The sequence below is a fragment of the Callithrix jacchus genome, chromosome 1 (assembly GCF_049354715.1).
Source record: "Callithrix jacchus isolate 240 chromosome 1, calJac240_pri, whole genome shotgun sequence".
NCBI classification, from domain to species: Eukaryota; Metazoa; Chordata; class Mammalia; order Primates; family Cebidae; genus Callithrix; species Callithrix jacchus.
The window spans coordinates 183804823-183820052 of record NC_133502.1 but is presented as its reverse complement, the minus strand read 5'-3'; the positions used below and the strand labels follow the sequence as shown (position 1 = coordinate 183820052).

The 15230-nt window shown below is 54.9% G+C and overlaps 1 pseudogene across 1 annotated transcript; it reads right to left on the bottom strand.

Annotated features, from left to right (window-relative positions):
- Positions 1-741: 741 nt before the first annotated feature.
- On the bottom strand, positions 742-1692 carry LOC118145481 (F-box/WD repeat-containing protein 12 pseudogene; annotated as a pseudogene). Its single transcript, XR_013527279.1, has one exon. The product of XR_013527279.1 is annotated as an F-box/WD repeat-containing protein 12 pseudogene (transcript).
- Positions 1693-15230: the final 13538 nt, after the last annotated feature.

Genomic DNA, 15230 nt, shown 5'->3' with positions numbered 1-15230 from the left:
CGGTTCCAGGCTGATGAGAAAGTACATCTGTGCACGGGAAAAGGTAGAACAACCGTGCGCTCGAGAATGTTACCTGTCACTCTCTTCCCTCCGGCCCCAGCCTCGGGGCTAAAAGCCCCCGCCCTTCCCTGCCTGAGGTCTCTTGGGGAGCACCAGTGGGATTGTGGGCATGTCCCTTCCCTTTGGGCTTTCCGATATGTCCCATGATGTCCTATGATGAATACATGGTTTACAAAATTAGGCTGCAAAATAGGTGCAATGAACACAGTCTCCATTGGCTGCTAACACGGCGTATGGCAGGAAGCATCCTGCAGGTCACTCTGATTTTTTCCCAGCACTGCCCAGGGCTCTTATCCTCAGGGCACCCACCTGCCCACGTGCTCCCCACCCACCCAGCCTGAGCCGGAAATCAGAGTCCTGGCTCCCCTCTGGCACTGCACTCAAAAGCCCAGCTGGAGGTCTCTTTTCTCTGGTCCCTATGCCAGCCTCTGACCCTGTCCTCCCCAGGAGCAGACCCATGGCTCTACCGCTGCCCCACAGACCTCATCCTCCAGTTCACTGGCTTTCATGGGCCAAGGCCAGAGCACCCCACAGGCCTGCCCCTCCCACCGAGACTGCCCGAGCTCCTGGCTTTCTGTCTCTCTGCATCTCAGCCGCAGTGTCCAAGTGGCCTCAGCTCCAGCCCCAGCCCGACTGCAGACCCACCTGGCAGTCAGAATGGTTCAGACATGGAGGATGGGCTGAGTCCTCCTTTTTTTTTTTTGCAAACAGAATTCTCTTTACTATATTACAGGAGATGATGCAAAGTCAATTTTGTTAGTTTCCATATTACATATTCAGAGAATACATCACCAGAATGCTGGATTCACTTATATTTGTCGCCTTAAGTACTATGCTTGCATTGTCACACATCACACAGGAGATAAACCGATGTGATATGTGATCACGCCATGTATTGTCCAAGTGACAGCAGCTCCTGAGGTATGGAGGGCAGCCTCCCTCTTCCCACATGTAGAGGTGCACAGAGTCAGCAGACGTGGTGAGCACATAGAGAGGATCCACCCAGAAGTTGCTGATGGCTGTCTGGTGGTCCTGAAATTGTTGCAGCAGGAAGCCAGTGATGCTGAATAGGAGCAAGTCTGGCCCACTGGGAAAGACAATCAAATATCCATCACTGGCTCCTATCCAGGTAGGGTGCTCCAGACGAGGTGGCAACTGGAAACTTGAGATCTCATATGCTTGGACGACTGTTTGGCCTCCAGTCCTCTCAGTTGTGAGATCAAAGGTGATAATTTCTGTCTTTCTTCCATGGCGATTATGGGACATCAGTGTAATCCTGTTTTTCTTCTTTGGGTTCCAGCAGGCGGTGGTGCACAATTTATATGGGAGAAAGGTAGACAGAGGAGCGCTGCCTTCTGATGGTCTCAGTAAGTCCTCCAGGGAGCTCCGGCTGTGCCTGGGCTTAACCCCAACCCCCTTCGGCCAAAGAGGCCTCCAGGAGAGGCCCTGCATCCGTGATTGACTGGCCTGAATGTTGGTTAGGCCCTTGCTGCGGGAGGCTTGTGCTGTTCCTTCATGAAGCTGAGGCATTCCTCAGAGTTCAGCTTGGATGCCACCTCCTCCAGGAAGCCTCCCTGATTTTTTCCCTCCTTTCCTGAGAGGAGATGAGCTGTTCCTCATCTGTGCTCATGCAGCCTGCAGCTCGCCTACTCTGGGCCCTGCACCATGGGGCTGCTTGGCTTCTCTGTCCCCACCAATGGCAATTCCATGAGATCACATGAGTCCCGGCCCTTGGCACCTGGCACAGAGCCTAGTGTGCAGGGCAACTCTGAATGTTTGTGAATAAATGCTCCATGTGTTTGCATGCGAACTCGAAATACACCAGCTCTTAGACGCTGGGTCCTCTTGTGGGGCTCTGTGTGCTCGGCACTAGGACACACACTCATTGCAAGCCCCTCGGAGGAGCTCCCTGGGAAGGGCAGGGCATCTGTGCCAGCGACTCCTCCTCCCCTCCAGCCCCAGCCTCGGTGCTAAAAGCTTCCCCTGCCCCTGCCTGAGAGCTCTCGGGAAGCTCTGGACACTGCAGTTTGTGCCTGGCCTGGCCCCTGGCTTGTCACACTGCCAAGTGTCTGATGTCACCTCTTGGCAACAGAACAGTCAGAACCAGGCTGGGTGGCTGGATATTAAAGAGCCATGAACAAACCCTGAGTGGATTGTCTTGGAGAGTTTTAAAGCACTGGCATCTGTCCCCTCAAGCCCACACATGGGCTGGTGGTGAAATTGAAGGAGGCATCGCGCTTGGGGTTTTGCTGTATTTCTGTTCTCCGTCCCTCACCTCCAAAACTCAAACAAATAGGCCAGATGTGGTTGCCACAGCAACCCCCTCTCCTCCAGCAGCTCAGGCTGGAGTTTTCAGCTTAATCTTGGAAGTCTCTGGGTACCAGAGTGCTGTTTAGGAGAACAGGGCCACGTGGTGGGGTGGCCCTGCCTCCGCCTGCCTGCTGCCACCTTCGCTTCTGGGGGCTTAGGAAGTTATGACTGGGGGGTACGGTGCTTTCTGGAGTGGTCAGCCACCTGGCAGAGGGAGGAACGGGAGGCCATAGGCTGCTCTCCAGGGCCCTAGGTGGTCTGGGAGTCAGCCCTCCCTCCTAGCAAGGAATCCAGGTCAGTCCTCTCAGCCCCACGGAGGAGGGGAAGGTGCCCCACAATCTCTTTTGGAGATGGACAAAGGGGACCTGCCCAGGGACACCTGGTCAGGTAGAGGCAGAGTTAGGCGTGGACCCAGCCTGTGACACTCGAGGGCCCCTGGGACCTCCAGGTACACAGGCCCTGCCTCACCTGTGACCCTGCTCTGCAAATGCTGACCCTGTCTGGCTGGGCCCAGCAGCCTCCTGAGGCAAGCGCAGTCTGTTGCAGTGACAGCTCCTCCTGCACTCTGTGGCTGAGGGGCACATGCCCTGCCTGCAGGCCTTAGCATGGATCCATGGGCCACACGGCCCCTCAGAGCCCCCCACTGCCACTGGGTGCAGCTGCCAGCAAGGTGGTTCTTCAGAAAGCCTCCCTTGAGTGATCTGGGTGGGGATGGTGGCTTTCGAGTGTTGGGGGGACACCCAATTAACCTGCAGTGACACTGAGAGTCAGGCTGCTCAGCACGTGTCGCTCCTTGAATCTAAATTAATCAAAAGTCAATACAATCAGACATTGGGCTTCTTGGCTGCCCTGACATTTCAAGGGCACAAAGGCCACATGTGGCTCATGGCCATCTTCTCAGATGGCAGAGACCCAGAGTGTTTCTGTCATTGCAGAGAGCTCCGTGGGATAGCAGTGGGTCCCGTGTCTAAGGCCTACGTCAAGACTCATGCCAGAGTGGGCCCGGAGGCTGCAACTGGAGTCAGATGGCGCTGGGGGTGGTTTCAGCTCCACGCTGCCTTCAGCTGTGCCCCCCTCGGACAAGTGCCTCAGTCCCTCTGAGTCTTGGGGTCCTCGTCTGTGGTGGGGAGAACAGCAGTGTCTTCCTCTGTTGAGGTCGTTCATGTTGCCATCACCACCCTTCAGGTCATCTTCCCCTTCCTCCTGCCATCCGAGGGGGGCTGCTGTTCTTCCTCCTCTACAGATGGAGACACCGAGGCTCAGAGAGGTCAAGGGACTTGCTCAAGGGCAGGCAGAAGCAGAATCCGCCTGCATTTGAGGCTCGTGCAGCCAGTCTCACCAGCAGAGCCCGGGTACGATCAGCCACATGACGCAGAGACTCCCCACTGGAGCTGGAACCCGGCTTCCCGCCGTCCACCCTGGCCCCTTCCGTCCCCACCTCCTCCCAACCACCCTTTATGCAACACTCCCCCTTTTCATGTCTATGCGTGGGTGAGCGTGGCACGTCCAGAGAGGTCTGATCCCCGCTTTACAGCCTGTGAAGCCGCTCAGCCCCAAAGCCTCCAGGACCTCTGGGTACAGGGCTGAGTTCCTTCCATTGCTCCTGTGCCCAGCCAGACCCATCATTGCTGCAGGTGGGCAAAGGGCTGCGGATTGCACCTCACAGGCCCCAGGAGTTCACAGGACCCTCTGTGGAATTCTGCCACAGCCACCCCCTGGAATGTCATCAAGCTCCTGCCAGAATCTCACCCACATCTGTGAAATTTCACAGGGCACCTGAACACATTCTCCCAGTCGTGGTTTTGGTATTGGTGACTCAGGGGCAGTTCCCTGTGAAGCCTGGGAACCAGGTTGCCCGGAGGCGAAAGATGTTGATGATACCTGGAGTCCTTGGCTCCGGAAGTCCTATCGCTCCTTCCATGCAAGACAGGGAGGTGAGGAGGCAGAGCTCCCCCATGAAACGTTCAGCCCACGAGTGACTCCAGAAATGCCATTGCCAGGGTTTGGATGAAGGACAGAAAGGGGCACTTGTCCCTCAAGGACATGGCAACTCTGGACTCCCGGGGCTCAGGGCACCTCCGCCATGGCCACTGGTGCTCTTGGAGCCTGTCCCAGGGCCACAGACGTGGCTCTGCGTGGCCCTTCCTCCATTTGCTTGGATCCCCCGATGGCTCTGGCCCCTGGGAAGCAGTGAGGGCTGACAGCCCTGGCTTTGTCCCCTTGCTGTCCCATCATCTGCAGGTCCCCAGGCCGGCCCGCACTGCAGCTGCCTCAGCTACCCTCTAGCTGTTCCCACCTCTCTGAGCCTCAGTTTCCTCTGTAAATAGGGTGTGAGGATCGCCAGGACCTTGAGGCTTGCTGTGAGAGTCACTTTAGACACTCTCTGTCCACCAGGCTTGTCCCTCCACGCCTCCTTCTGGGGTCCTCCCAGGTTATCAGGATGAAAGTCTTGCTCTCTGTCACCAGGCTGGAGTGCAGTGGTGTGAACTGAGCTCACTGCCAGCGATTCTCCTGCCTCAACCTCCCAAGTAGCTGGGATTGCAGGCATGTGCCACCACACCCAGCTAATTTTCGTATTTTTAGTAGAGATGGGGTTTTACCTGTTGGCCGGGCTGGTCTTGAACTCCTGACCTTGTGATCCGCCCAAAGTGCTGGGATTGCAGGCGTGAGCCACTGTGCCCGCTGACTTTGGTGTTTTCCGTGCTGTGTGCGTTCGAAGCAGGCCGGATGGTGGCCTTTCGGGAGGCGTCCTCTGTGCCAGCCCCTTGAGGCCATTTTGGGCTCTTGTCTTTAGGGGCTCTGGACGCTTGGCTGATTCTAGTGATGGTTGTGATGTTCATGAAAGTCCTTGACAAGGCAGATTGTGTGCCATGCAGTCACTGGCGGGCTGCCGTGCTTCCCAGCGCCCCTGAAGCGCGGGTCAGCTGCAGCCTCGGTGACGCGGCATGCCCACTGCTTCAGCTACCTGCTTTTCTAGAAGCCAGAATCTGAAGCGAGTGCAGGAATTTGATTTTACACATCCAGAAAGCAAACAAAGAAATCAAGATGGTGGGGGTTGGGGACCATCGATAGTTATGGAGCAAATATGTTCAGTCAACAAAAATCTAGCTAAGAGATGGCTGGAGTGTGGAAAGTGAAATTGAGAAGCAGTGATGGGGTGTCTGGAAGATCAGCCGCCAGACTCCGTGTCTTCTGTTCTCTGGGGGGTTAACCCAGTTAAAGAGGCTTATTTCCCACCCCAGCACTGCACCAGCCCCCACTGCCTTCTCTGCACACTTCTCAATCCATCGTCTAGGCACACAGGTCCTCATCCCACTGGGATGCAGGCCCAGGATGCTGCCACAACACCAGGGCCATCCCCTTCCTCAGCAGTGTCCCGCCCTCCCATGACTGCTCCAAGCCCATCTCCCAGGAGGCTGCGATGGAAGCCTGGTGGTCTGATGGGCAGGGGCCAGGCGTATCCTGTTCCCCTTGGGCCCCCAGCCCGCGGTGGGTGCTCCAGGGACGCTGGTGTGGCGATTGCTGATGTCCGTGGTAAAATTGGGCAGGAAAGTAGCAATAGGTTGTTGAAAAGTGTGCCATCATCATTGTCTTGCAATAAGAACAGTTTCTAACCATCTTGAAATGTGCTTTTCTGTGAACCCCAGCCAAGAGATTTAGTGGGTTTTAAGCATCGATTTTTGACAGTATTTTTCAGTGGATAACATGGCAACATGGGAGCCTTTCACCCCAGTAATGTAAAATGCAATTTTTAAGCCAATAGCACAATTGAAAAACCCTTTTTGAAGTAATCAAGAGTAGCGACAGCCTTTTTTGCTCCCTGGAAGGTTGTCATGTTGACTCCGAGCGACTTGAGCAGAAATGCCGCGTTGGCGGCTCCGGAGGGAAGCGGCGAACGGGACCGGCCCCAGCATCGATTGTTCAAAGGGAGAAAAACTCCACGTTCCCGCTGCAGGAGTCGGGCAAGCTGAGGGCTTCTGTAGCCAGAGGCACTCGCTGCGGCTGCTAAATCCACGGTTATTCCCCACACTCTGGGTCTAACGAGGCGGCCGTTCCGGGATCCAGCAGCCTTGCTCTCAGCAGAGCTGACCCTGGCCACAGCTGTGTGCTTTACTGCGAACCCCCAAACACCAGGATGCCGCCTCAGACGGCTGCGTGCTTTCAGCCAGGCCAGGATCTCCAGGCAGTGGTTTAGGGACAGGCCTCTCTCCACTGACCTCCAGGGCTTGATTTGGGGTCAGGCAGTGGTTTGGGGCTGGCGGTGGGTCGGGGGTGGGGAGGTGTCAAGGCAGTTGTGTCTGGGCATCCAGGGAGGATGTGTCTTGTTCCCAGGGCCTTTTTCTTTTTGCTTGGCCTGCGTGGGACAAATGCTGCCATGGCAAAGACACCCACGTGAAGGCAGTTTCTGGCTGTGAGATCCTGGTCATGCTGGCTGCCTACCAGGGCCCCTTGCTGGTGTTTCTTTGGCCCCTGTCCCTGTAGCTGTGATTTTATGAAAGCACCACTTCTGCTGGGCAGGGTCGGCGGAAGGCAGAGGTGACTTGGGAAGCAGAGGTCAGAGTCAGAGAGGAACTGAAAATGCTGCTAGCTTTGAGGATGGAGGAAGGGGCCCTGAACCAAGGAATGCAGGCACCTCCAGCACTGGGGAAGGCAGGATTCAGCCTCTCCCCCAGAGCCTCCGAGGGAGTGCCTGGATTTAGGCCAGCGAGACCCATTTCAGCCTCACCTTCTTCTCTGTAAGGTGACCAGTGTGTGCTGTTTGAAGCGACAAGATGTTGGGACCTGTTGTAGCTGCAATGGGAGCAGGAGGACAGTGATCTGGGGGTCTGGGATGCACCAGGAGGGAGGGGGTCATGTGACATGGGTGGGTGGGTAGGGCCAGATCCCTGGACAGACTCCGTCAGATGTTTCTGAGCAGCAAGTGGCCAGATGCAGATTGAAGGACAGAGGGCCGGCTTGCCGACTACACGTGACATGAGTAGAAACAGGGGGCCAATGGGGCCACGGCTGTGCCCCAGGAAAGGGGAACCTGGCGGCCATGCCCAGGGGCTGTGGGGGGCTGGTGCGTGGTGCCTTTTAAAGGCTTAACTCCAAGGGTATCTGAATCGATTGTCTGTGTGGCAGGAGGTTGGAGGGGTTGGGAGGTTTCTGCAAGGACTCCCAGTGCTTTGGCGTCAGTATCCCAGCAATGGGGACTAGAGCATGGAAGAGCAGGACTGAGCGTGGCTGTGGGGTTGACGGCGGAACCGCCATGAACAGCGAGAAGGGGCGCTGCCTACACTGGAGGTTCCCACTCCAATGGCGTTCCACGGCCCCTGCGGACCAGGTGTGCTCCTCTTTCTAGTTTTGAAACCCTCGATTCTCCTGGTTCTTTCCTCCATGAGCCTGCAAGTATCTGAGGGCAGGGCCCCGGTCCAGAGACCACAGGGCGATGGGTCCAGGCAGAGAAGCAGGAAATGGAGCTACCGGGATGCTGATGGCCGTTTCCCGTGGGCTCTATCCCGGCAGGCTCAGGATAACTGGAGGATGGCACATTGCTCTTCCCCCACTTCACAGAGGAGGAAATGGAAAGAGGAGGGAGGTGACTTGGCTAGGCCCACACAGCCAGCCAGTGGTGGAGGAGGGCACAGACCCCAGGCTGTCTTGTCCAAAGTCTGGGTGAGAATCTGTGCAGGCAGACATGGAGGGTGGGCATGTGCAGGACCCTCAGAGCAGAGGAGAGTGAACAAAGGCAGCTTTCTGCCAGTGTTCGCTCTGTCCAGGTATGTTAGTCAGGGTTTTCCAGAGAAGCAAGAGAAGGAGAACTCATAGGAGATGTGTAAAGGAGACTGACTCTCATGGGACTCCACTCACGTGACTATGGAGGCTGACAGGTCCCACCATAGGCTGCCTGCAGGCTGGAGGCCCGGGACAGCTGGGGTCCAGTTCCAGTCTGAGTCCAGAAGCCCAAGAAACCAAGAAGTGGACCCCAGCCCAGGGGCAGTAGGAGAGCAGTGTCCTAGATGACGCCAGCGGGCAGGAGGAAAGAGGGCACACTCCTCCCGTCCCAGCCATTTTGCTCCATTCAGGCCCTCGTGGATTGGATGAGGCCCACCCATGCTGGGCAGGGAAGGTGGATTACTGAGTCCACAGGTGCAGCTGCCAGCCCCATCTGAAAACACCCCATGGACACGCCCAGAAACCAGGTTTAACCCGGACAGCTTGTGGCCAGTCAAATTGACATAAAATTCACGACCACACCAGGGCAGCCTTGTCACTGCACAGGGCTTCACAAGCCTTTGCCTGGCCTATGCTAGGTGCCCCAGCCCACAGGCATTCATAGGAGAGTACACGGATCAGCCCCTTTGTTCCTGGGCATGTACATGGACCAGTCCCTTTATTTGTGGAGTGTATAGGGACCAGTCCCTTTGTTCATGGGTGTGTACACGGACCAGTCCCTTTGTTCTTGGTATTTATATGGACCTGTCTCTTTGTTCACGGTCGTGTACATGGACCAGCCCCTTTGTTTGCAGACATGTATATGGACCAGTCCCTTTGTTTCTGGGGCTGTACATGGACCAGCCCCTTTGTTCCTGGGGGTGTATATGGACCAGTCCCTTTGTTCGTGGGCGTGTACGTGGACCAGCCTGTTTATTCGTAGATATGTATATGGACCAGACCCTTTGTTCCTAGGAGTGTATAGGGACCAGTCCCTTTGTTCATGGGTGTGTACACGGACCAGTCCCTTTGTTTCTGGGGCTGTACATGGACCAGCCCCTTTGTTCCTGGGGGTGTATATGGACCAGTCCCTTTGTTCGTGGGCGTGTACGTGGACCAGCCTGTTTATTCGTAGATATGTATATGGACCAGACCCTTTGTTCCTAGGAGTGTATAGGGACCAGTCCCTTTGTTCATGGGTGTGTACACGGACCAGTCCCTTTGTTCTTGTCATTTATATGGACCTGTCTCTTTGTTCATGGTGGTGTACATGGACCAGCCCCTTTGTTCCTGGGGGTGTATATGGACCAGTCCCTTTGTTCGTGGGCGTGTACGTGGACCAGCCTGTTTGTTCGTAGATATGTATATGGACCAGACCCTTTGTTCCTGGGAGTGTATAGGGACCAGTCCCTTTGTTCATGGGTGTGTACACGGACCAGTCCCTTTGTTCTTGGCATTTATATGGACTTGTCTCTTTGTTCATGGTGGTGTACATGGACCAGCCCCTTTGTTCGTAGATATGTATATGGACCAGTCCCTTTGTTCATGGTGGTGTACATGGACCAGCCCCTTTGTTCTTAGATATGTATACAGATCAGTCCCTTTGCTCGTGGGCGTGTACACGGACTGGCCACTTTGTTAATGTGTGTGTATATGGACCAGCCCCTGTGAGTATGCGCTGTGGATCATTCACTCATTGGTTGCTCAGAGGCAGCCTCTCACACCCTGCTTGCCTTCCACCACGTGCTCTGCCCCCAGGCTGTGCAGCTCAGAGATGAATGTAATACCAGCTTCAGTCAGGCAGCAGCCCTGAGTCCCAGCTCTCACCAACCCTCTTCCCTAGCACCTGCCCTGGCCAGGGCAATGGGTGATCTGTCTTCTCTACTTGAGTTTTTGGGATAAGACCCATGATTGTCCCACTTTAGGGTCCCCAGTGTACTATGAGATAAACAATTAAACGAACACATGAATAAATGTTTGAGAAATGAAATCTAAGTCAGGTTTTTCTTCCCACCCTCACCAATTTGGGTGACCTTCGGCAAGGCTGGGCCTCAGTTTCCCTTCTGGAAACGATGGGTTTGGACCGATAAGTCCCATGGTCCTTCCTGCTGTGCTGTCCTAGGATTGTCCAAATACAGAAGCAGGAGCAGATACTAACGTGTCCTAGAGAGGTTTGGATTAGATTTCAGGGCTGCTGCCTCCCTGAGCCTCAGCTTCCCCATCTGTGACGTTGGGTCCATTATGGTGGTACTCCCAGGGCAGAGACCACATCCATGTGGTCCCCGTCGCTGGTCCTCACAGCTGTTGTCCAGAGCCGCCCTGGGAGGCTCAGGCGGTTCCCTGCCAGATGGCTGCTGTCATAGTCAGACCGGCTTCCGACATCCCTCTGGCACCCCGAAGCCCTCCCCAGCCCCGCACTTTCCGAGGGCTCTTTGCTACCCAGCATCTCTTTAAATATTTAAGCTGGTGTGATGCAATGCTCAGACTCTGATGGCCTGGTCTGGTGCTCAGACCACGGCAGCAGGCTTTCAAGGCTCCATTTTCATATTTTGTCAGAAGAAAATTGACCCAGAGAGAAAGCTGAAGCTTTTAAGGCATTAAGATGCCGAGAGAAGCTTGGATAGACTCAGCATGAATTTCACTTAAGGGGAAAAAAATGTTTGGTTTCTGAGCCTCCTGGCTGGGTGCTGCCCTCGGCACAGCTGCTGAGGCAGGACACCGGGCCCAGCTCTTCCGCACTGAGCGAATTACAGCCTGCGATTCAGGGCCGCGATGAATCAGGGCTGCCTCGGGCCAAATGGATCCCTAATTGGAGAAAGGGAGAGTGCGGGCAGCACTTTGCAGGCCATGCGTCTGCAGAGGCTGCTGGGGCCACGGGCTCTCCAGGTCCTTGTGCATTTTCTCACCAAGGTTGGGGAGGATGGGGCGAGGGCAGGCGTGCCTGGATGGGGACTGCGGGCCCAGGGGCCTGACTTCTGGAGTGGAAGATGGCGCTTTCTTCAGAAGAGAGCCTGGCTCTAAGGAGGGTCCCTGCCCACCCTTTGTCTTCTACGAAATAAGACGTGTGGCTGATCTGCAGGCTGGTGGGCAGCTCCTGGCTCACGCCAACTTGGCCACTCCCCAGAGACACGTCAGGACAAAGCATCATCTGCCTGCAACACAGTTGCAATGTCCGCCCTCCCACCCCTCTGCAGCATCATGGGGTCACAATAGCGCAGAGGTCAAGGATGGGAGCTAACGTTGGGGCATGACCCATCCTGCTGCCTCCCGCCAGCCCTGGGATGCTGGCAGGCTGTTAAGCTCCCTGATCTGGTTGTTTCATAGGTAAAACAGGAAAAATGATAACAGTTACTTTGTAACATTACTGAAATTCCATGAGCTAATTCACATCAATCAGCACAGCGCCTGGCATGAAGAAACCACTCGGAAGTTATGCCATGAAATGTGCCAATGAAACATTTATCGGTAAAAATACAGCTGCTGCTGAAGACAAAGAGCTTCAGAGCCTTCCTGGAATGGGAGGGAGAGATCAAAGGTGATCACAGGCAATCTACCCCCAGCAAGGACAAGCCTGCTAATTTGGGAGTATTCAGGAAGGTTCAGGGTCAAGATCGGACCTTGCTTAGCGAATCATTTCTCAAGACATTGCAAACTCGTTATGGCAACACACTTACTGGGATAATGGAAAAAATAGCCCAGAGAGCAAAACGACCCCCAAAGCCCTTAATGTCCACTTGAACCACAACCCGCTTAAGTGCTCAGTTCCATAAAACTCTTATCTGTTAATTCAGAAGTTCTAGAGCTTCATGGAGTTCTTTGTAAGCCCCTAAAGGGGGGCTCTTTGAGCAGCACATGGTCAGACAATCTTGTACACCTGAACGTGCTTGCCACTCAACCGGGCAGCATGTCCTTAGCTGTCCCCATGCTCTCTGAGCATGGAACCTTCCCGCCTGAGCCAAGCCCGCCAGGGAGGCTGGACTGGGCCTGGCTCCGAGGGGCCCGCACACATGGGATGATGCGCAGGGGCCCCGGCCAGCAGAGTGACAGCTCCTCGGTCTCGACACCTTGGCAGCAGCTCTGCTTTTGCTGGTTGTTAATGAGATGGCTGGTCTGGCCTGTAAGCAAATTGTACAGCTAACTAATGTGTCTGTAGCTTGGAATTATTTATTGCCCATGATTGCTCTGCCTGGGTTTTCAATACATAATTCATATTTTGGGGAGTAGGTTTTTTTTTTTTTAACTCAGGGTTGGGAGGAAAAAGCAAGCCTAGAGTCAAGGCTCTGTGTGAATGTTCTGAGCGGGGGCGGCCGACAAACTGTTTGGGGCTGTGGGCTGTCTACCATCCAGACTGGGCAGTGGTGCTGGTTGGAGGCGCCGAGCGGGCTTGAGAGAAGCTTCTTGAGCTCAAAGCTCAGCACTCAGTTTCTTGGGAGAACACTCTGCGTCTCTGGAGGTTAGCTTGCCCTCCCTAGCTCTCCTAAACTTACTGCCTCCCTGCCGGAACCCCTCCCTCCATGACAGATGAGGCCTGACGAGCAGTGCGGGTCTCAAGCGCAGGGCTGGGGCCCTCTGGTTCTCTCGGCCTCCTTTGCTCTGCAACGGCTCTACCCGAAGCCAGCTCTGCTGGGGAGGGCAGGCCATGAGAATCCTGGCAGCTTTCATAATCCCGTGATTATAAAGCGTTCACCGTGGGCAAAAATGCCCTGAAGAGCAAATATAATAAGAAAGGAGGCTTTGAACCAAATCACTACCAGGAGATCAAGCAAAATCAGTTTGGAAGGTTTTCTAGAGGCGGGAGGCGTGCGGCTCACCCTCAGTGATAAAAGCCACCAGGGCCCAGCTGCAGCCACAGGTCTGGGCTGTGAATATCTGCTTCTGTCATTTGCATTCATTCTGGTGAAACCTCAGCCTCAGAAGGACAGCGGACGCCACAGTAGCTCAGCGAGGATGTGAACAATAATATTAGGGATGAAAAGGATGCATTCAGGGCAGCGAAGAATCGGGGTGAGCGGGAAACAGAGTGCTCGGAATACTAAAGCCTCAGCACGCAGGAGCCACACACAGACGAGCAATGCGGAGGCCACGTCAGAAGCCTCAGCACGCGGTAGCCACACACAGACGAGCAACGTGGAGGCCACATCAGAAGCCTTAGCGCGCGGGAGCCACACACAGACGAGCAACGCGGAGGCCACATCAGGTTCCATCAAGACATCTTCATCTCAGCTCGTTTTTCTCTTGCCAGCGAGATGAGCCAGGAGGTGGCGGGGCAGGAGAAAATGGGAGTAATCCTTTAAAGCAGGTGTGTGTGCAGGTGCATGTGTGAGCATGTGTGCATGGAATGTGTGCAGGTGTACACTGTGCATATGTGGTCATGTGCATCATGTGTGCATGCGGTCATATGTGTGGTGTGTGCATGTGTGTACTGTGTGTGTATGTGGGCATGTGTTTGCTGCATGCGTGCGGGCATGTGTGCACTGTGTATGCTGTGTATACTGTGTGTGTATGTGGGCACGTGTGGTGTGGGCACGTGTGCACTGGGTGTATGTGGGCACGTGTGTGGTGTGTGCACATGTGTACTGTGTATGTGGGCATGTGTGTGGTGTGTGCACATGTGCACTGTGTATGTGGGCACATGTGTGGTGTGTGCACTGTGTGTATGTGGGCACGTGTGTGGTGTGTGCACGTGTGCACTGTGTGTATGTGGGCACGTGTGTGGTGTGTGCACGTGTGCACTGTGTGTATGTGGGCACATGTGTGGTGTGTGCATGTGTGCACTGTGTTTGTATGCAAGTGTGTATTGTGTGTGCATGTGTGCACTGTGTGTGTATGTGTGCATTGTGTGGTGTGTGCATGTGTGTACTGTGTGTGGTATGTGCATGTGTGTATTGGGTATGTGGGCATGTGTGTGGTGTGGGCATGTATACACTATGCATATGTGGACATGTGTGTGGTGTGTGTACATGTGCACTATGTGTGCATGTGGGTGTGTGTTACATGCATGTGTGTGGAGTGGGCATCTGTGGTGTGTGCTTGTGTGCATCTAGCTTTTATTAGAAAATTATATGTTTTCAAAATTAGTTTAAGAGTTTGGCTAAATGAATTGTGTGTGTGAGGGCAGTGTGAACAGGGCGACATGCATTGTGTATGTGCCTGTGAGCATGTGCGTGTATATGTGTGTGATGTATGTGGCGTGTGTGGTGTTGTTAAGAATGGAAGAAGACGCCCATGCCTTTTAAGGATGCTGCCTAGGACTCTTGTTCCATGGGAGCACCCGGGGCCCCTGAATGCTCAGCCTGGATCAGCCAATCCCTTCACTTAACAGATGGACTTTGGTTTCCACACAGGAGATGATAGGTGTTGTGCCCAGAAAGGGACTTCCTTGCCCAGGGGCCCTGGTTCTGCAGCAGCTCTGGCATTGTGGAGCTGTTTGTGCCCATGTCTGAGGCTGTGTGCAGCCTTCCTGTGGTGTCTGAGCCCTGGGGAGGGGCCAGTCCACTAGAGGCCAGGGCACTCTGCCATTGTTATGACCAAAAATGCCTCCAGACACGACAGAGTTTTGCCTTCGGGGAGCCCGTTGCTGGGGTCATGCCCCTGTTCAACCTCAGGCCTCAGACACAGAGTTCTGTTAGTGAGGGGCAGGGAGCTGGGTTTGTCTTCAGCTAGAAGGGAGCATGCAGGCATCCAGGTGTCCAGCTCTGTGCTGGAAGTCACCTTTGAGGCTGTGGGCGATCCCAGGGCCAGTGAGGCCAGGCCAAGGCCTAGGAGCCCAGGACTGTGGGAGGACAGGGTCCTCACTCATTGTTTGGACATCAGTGCTGTCTCCTCCATCCCAGAGGCCAGTTTTTGTCCCGATCTGGCCTATCCTGGAGGGTGGATGGACATTGGTTTCCACCCTCTGTGCCACCTGAGCTTCAGTGCCCAGGGCCCTCTGTCCCTATTCTGAATCTCTCTCAAGGCTTTAGTTGTTCTTGACTTGAGTCATTCCAAGGTGTAGCAGGAGGAATGCTGGCTCAGAGCAGCCCACAGGAGTTGGGGATGTGTCCACATCTGGGCCACAGTGGCTTCCACGCTGAGCTAGCTCATGGCTGGACACCATAGTACAGAGAGTCCTAATGAGTGTCCTGATTCAAAGCAACGAATAAGACGGTGCCCCGATGAGATGC